General features: G+C 37.3%; 1 pseudogene; it reads left to right on the top strand.

Annotated features, from left to right (window-relative positions):
• Positions 1 to 1,919: 1,919 nt before the first annotated feature.
• On the top strand, positions 1,920 to 5,163 carry LOC107180150 (annotated as a pseudogene).
• The last annotated feature ends 703 nt before the right edge of the window (positions 5,164 to 5,866 follow it).

Raw genomic sequence — 5,866 nt, forward strand, 5'->3', positions numbered from 1 at the left:
AAGTTTTTTTGGAGGTAAAATTTACAATTTAGTCTTTATATAGAATGTTTACATGTGGCTGTGACTGAATTTGAAGTGTAATTAACATAGCTCAGGAATACAATGACTGATGGAACTTTGAATCTCATTATTTTGGGGAGAGGATGAAAATGATATCATTTGTCTAAGGGATAGTTCCATGATGTTAGGTGCAAATAGGGAGTTCCCTTTTGTTGTTGCATGAAAGTTCAAATATATGTAGAAAGAGTGTGAATAGATGCTGAGTGGCCAATGGGGGAGATGACAGCAGTTATTCAGCAATTATGTCTCAGGTCCAAATTCACATTTAATCCCTGCTTTGTGATATCAAGGCTGGATTCTGCTAAGAGGATTTCTTTGCTAGCTGGCTCTGAGACTCTGACAAAAGGAGGCACTAGAGGTAACTGCAAGCTGAAGGAGAAAGAAGAAAAAGGTCCATCCTATTTGCTGTCAAATTGGGTTCTTGTTAGTATCACGACAGTCTCATTTCTTCAATCTGTCAGTGAGACTTTATTTTTAGAGAAGCAATTGAATCCAGTTTGCAGATTTTCCAACCTTTGAAGAACCAGGTCTCACCATGTCTCTCAGGGACACCAAAGCTGCCATTAAACATCCCTTCTGAGAAGTCTGATTCTATGCCCTTTGGGCTTCCTCTGCCAAATTCAGAGATACCTGCTCCAGCTAAGGAATATTCCCTTTTCTGAGTATCTGCTCTATGGGGCCTTTTGTTCAAAGTTCTAATTTTAATAGTTCCAACCTCTTCTCTTTATTTTCCTAACACTAGTGGTGGTAGATGCTTCCTGCAGTTGCTAGTTTCATGACACCTTATTGTTTAAAAAAATTTTTTTTTAACATTTATTCACTTTTGAGAGACAGAGAGAGACAGAGCATGAGCAGGGGAGGGACAGAGAGACAGGGAGACACAGAATCAGAAGCAGGCTTCAGGCTCTGAGCTGTCAGCACTGAGCCTGACGTGGGGCTTGAACCCACAAACTGTGAGACCACGACCTGAACCGAAGTCAGACACTTAACTGACTGAGCCACTCAGGTGCCCCATGATACCTTATTGTTCTTTTAATTTTTTTGTTTTCAGTTCTCCAGTTAAGAAAAATCTATTACTGGGGCTCCTGGGTGGCTCAGTCAGTTGAGCATCCAACTTCGGCTCAGGTCATGATTATGCAGTCTGTGAGTTCGAGCCCTGCGTCGGGCTCTGTGCTGACAGCTCAGAGCCTGGAGCCTGCTTCAGATTCTGTGTCTCCCTCTTTCTCTGCCCCTCCCCCACTCATTCTCTGTCTCTCTCTCTGTCAAAAATAAACAAACATTAAAAAAAATTAAAAAAAAGAAAAATCTATTACCTCATTTAATTCTTTATATTAAACCCTTTCTGTTAAAATAACATAAGTAATATTTTTTTTTGTCTCCTAACAAAGATCAGTATATGAAAACAGTAGAGGCATACTTGCTTTATTGTGATTTGCAGTCATTGCTTATTCTTTTTCTTTTTAAGGATTGAGAGTTTGTGGCAATCCTACATTAGGCAAGTTTGTCAGTGTCATTTTTCCAACAGGATTTGTTTACTTTGTATCACATTTGGGTAATTCTCCCAATATTTCAAACTTAAATTATTAAGTTTGTTGTGGCAAACTGTGATTAGTGATCATTAATGTTACTGTTGTAATAAAATTAGGCCAGGGGTGCCTGGATGGCCCAGTTGGTTAAGCATCTGACTCTTGATTTCAGCTCAGGTTATGATCTCATGGTTGTGAGATCAAGCCAACGAGTTGGGTTCTGTACTGAGCATGGAGCCTGCTTACGATTCATTCTCTCCCTCCCCCTTTCTCCCTACCCAACTTGCATGCTCTCTCTCAAAAAAAAAGTGTAGGCCAGTTAATAGTCCTATAATGGCTTGTAAGTGTTCAAATAAAAGGTAGAGTCACGTGTCTCTCATTTTAACTTGAAAGCTAGAAATGATTCAGCTTAGTGAGGAAGGCATGTTGAAAGCGAAGATGGGCTTAAAACTAGGCCTCTTGTACCAGTTAGCCAAGTTGTGAATGCAAAGAAAACGTTCTTGAAGGAAATTAAAAGTACTACTCCAGTAAACACATAAACACATGAATGATAAGAAAGTGAAGTAACCTTATTGCTGATATGGAGAAAGTTTGAGTGGTCTGGATAGAAGATCAAAACAGCCACAACATTCCCTGAAAGCCAAAGGCTAATCAAGAGTAAGTCCCTAACTCTCTTCAATTCTATGAAGGCTGAGAAGGGTGAGAAAGCTGCAGAAAAAAAGTATGAAGCTAGTAGAGGTTGGTTCATGAAGTTCAAGGAGAGAAGCTTTCTCCATAACATAAAAATGTGAAGTGAATCAGCAAGTGCTGACGTGGAAGCAGCAGCAAGTTATGCAGAAAATCTAGCTAAGGTAACTCATGGAGGTAGCTACACTTAAACAACAAATTTTCAGTATCAGTGAAACAGCCCTCTATTGGAAGAGGATGCCATCTAGGGCTGTCATAGCCAGAGAGGAGATGCCTGGCTTCAAGGCTTCAAAGGACAGGCTGACTCTTGTTAGGGACTAATGTAGGCGGTGGCTTTAAATTGAAGCCAGAGCTTATTTACCATTCCAAAAATCCCAGGGTCCTTAAGAATTATGCTAAATCTTCTCTGCCTTTGATCTAAAAATGGAACGACAAAGCCAGAATGACGGCTCATTTGTTTATAACATGGTTTACTGATTATTTGAAGCCCACTGTTGAGACCTACTTCTCAGAAAAAAAGAAGCCTTTCAAAATCATTCTGCTCATTGACAATGCACCTCATCACCCAGGAGCTCTGATGGAAATGTACGATGAGATTCATGTTGTTTTCAGGCCTGTTAACAGAACATCCAACCTGTACTCCACAGATCAAGTAGTGATGTAAACTTTCAGGTCTTATTATTTAAAAAATAAATTTTGTAAGGCTATACCTGCCATAGGTAGTGATTCCTCTGATTGATCTAAAAAAGTAAATGGAAAACCTCTGCAATGGAATCACCATTCTAGACGCTATTAAGGACATTTTCAATTCATGAGAGGAAGTCAAAATATCAAAAGAAACAAGAGCTTGTAAGAGGTTGAATGTGACTTTCATTGATGACTTTGACAGGTTTGATATCTCAGTGAAGGAAGTAAGTGCAGATGTGGTGCAAACAGCAGGAGGACTAGAATTAGAAGTGGAGCCTGAGTGTTTCGAAGAGACACATGTACCCCAATGTTTATAGCAGCACTATCAACAATACCCAAAGTATGGAAAGAGCCCAAATGTCCATTGATGGATGACTGGATAAAGAAGATGTGGTGTATATATACAATGGAGTATTACTTGGCAATCAAAAAGAATGAAATCTTGCCATTTGCAACTACGTGGATGGAACTAAAGGGTATTATGCTAAGTGAAATTAGTCCGAGAAAGACAAATATCATATGACTTCACTCATATGAGGACTTTAAGATACAAAACAGAGAACATAAGGGAAGGGAAGAAAAAATAATATAAAAACAGGAAAGGGGACAAAACATAAGAGACTCTTAAATATAGAGAACAAATGGAGGGTTGCTGGAGGGGTTGTGGGAGGGGGAGATGGGCTAAATGGGTAAGGGGCTTAAGGTATCTACTGAAATCATTGTTGCACCATGTACTAACTGACTTGGATGTAAATTATAAAAAATAAATTATTGAAAACAAACAAACAAAAAAGTGTAGCCTGAAGATGTGACTGACTTGCTGCAATTTCATGATAAAACTTGAATGGATTAGGAGTTGCTTTTTATGGATGAACAAAGAAAGTCCTTTCTTGGTGGAATGTACTCCTGGTGAAGTTGCTGTGCAGATTGTTGAAATGACAACAAAGGATGCAGAATATTATATAAACTTAATTGATAAAAGAGTGGCAGTGTTTTGGAGGACTGACTCCTAATTTTTAAAGAAGTTCTACTGTGGGTAAAATACTATCAAATAGTATCACATGGCACATCTTTTATATATATATATATATATGAGTTATATATATATATATATATATATGAGTTATGTATATATATATGAGTTATATATATATATATGAGTTATATATATATATATCTGAGTTATATGTATATATATATGAGTTATATATATATATATATCTGAGTTATATGTATATATATATATATAAAAGATATATATATATATATATATATATATATATATATATATATATATAAAAGAGTTGATCAATGCAGCAGACTTCATTGATGTCTTTAAGAAATTGCCACAGAGTGGCTGCACCAGTTTGCATTCCCACCAACAGTGTAAGAGGGTTCCTGTTTCTCCACATCCTCTCCAGCATCTATAGTCTCCTGATTTGTTCATTTTGGCCACTCTGACTGGCGTGAGGTGATATCTGAGAGTGGTTTTGATTTGTATTTAACATTGTGGAGGTTCCTCAAAAAATTAAAAATAGACCTACCCTATGACCCAGCAGTAGCACTGCTAGTAATTTACCCAAGGGATACAGGAGTACTGATGCATAGGGGCATTTGTACTCCAATGTTTACAGCAGCACTCTCAACAATAGCCAAATTATGGAAAGAGCCTAAATGTCCATCAGCTGATGAATGGATAAAGAAATTGTGGTTTATATACACAATGGAATACTACACAATGGAGAAAAAACAAAATATGGCCCTTCATAGCAACGTGGACGGAACTGGAGAGTGTGATGCTAAGTGAAATAAGCCATACAGAGAAAGACAGATACCATGTTTTCACTCTTATGTGGATCCTGAGAAACTTAACAGAAACCCATGGGGGAGGGGAAGAAAAAAAAAAGAGAGGTTAGAGTGGGAGAGAGCCAAAGCATAAGAGATGCTTAAAAAATGAGAACAAACTGAGGGCTGATGGGGGGTGGGAGGGAGGGGAGGGGAGGGTGGGTGATGGGTATTGAAGAGGGCATCTTTTGGGATGAACACTGGGTGTTGTATGGAAACCAATTTGACAAAAAATTTGCCACAGCCACCCTAGCCTTCAGCAACCACTACTCTGATCAGTCATCAGCCATCAGCATCCAGGCAGGAATCTCCACCAGCAAAAAGATTACAACTTGCTGAAATCTCAGTTGAAGGTTAACATTTCTTACCCATAAAGTATCCTTAAATTAAGGTATGTGCATTGTTTTATTTTAGACATAATGATATTTCATGCTATTAGACTAAAGTATAGTATAAACATTTATATGTGCTGAGAAACCAAAAAATTCATTCGACTCACTTTATTGTGTTATTCACTTTATTGCAATCGTCTGAACCAAACTTGCAACATGTGCAAAGTATGCCTGTACTATATTCACTGATTTTAACAGAGTAGACTTCTTTAAAAATTCAGAAACCCTAATTGACCAGTCTTTGTGAATTTATGTTCCTCATAAACCATTTGATATTATCTGTACATGCATCTTTCTTTTGTTAGTGATTTGGAGACATGTGCTTTTCATTATCACCTGGTTTCCAAGCAAAAGAAATTTTAATTGATACTGTTGGTCTGAAGTCTGTTCTGTTTAACCTTTCAGATTTTCCAAATGAAATAATTCTAAATGAACTGAATTAGAGTTGGCCATATGCTGACTTAGATCAAGCAAGAAACACATTATCTAACATTGCTGAACTTTGTTTTTGATCTTTTAGAACAAATAGAATAAAACAACGTATAAATTGCTTCTGAGAAGTCAGGCTAACTGAACTCTGTTGTTTGAAACTCCAGAACAAAGTTTTCATATACTATATTTGCTTTACCTTAGTCAGCATTGTTAAAAAAAAAACAAAAAACAAAAAAA

Source organism: Panthera tigris, chromosome B1, assembly GCF_018350195.1.
Source record: "Panthera tigris isolate Pti1 chromosome B1, P.tigris_Pti1_mat1.1, whole genome shotgun sequence".
NCBI classification, from domain to species: Eukaryota; Metazoa; Chordata; class Mammalia; order Carnivora; family Felidae; genus Panthera; species Panthera tigris.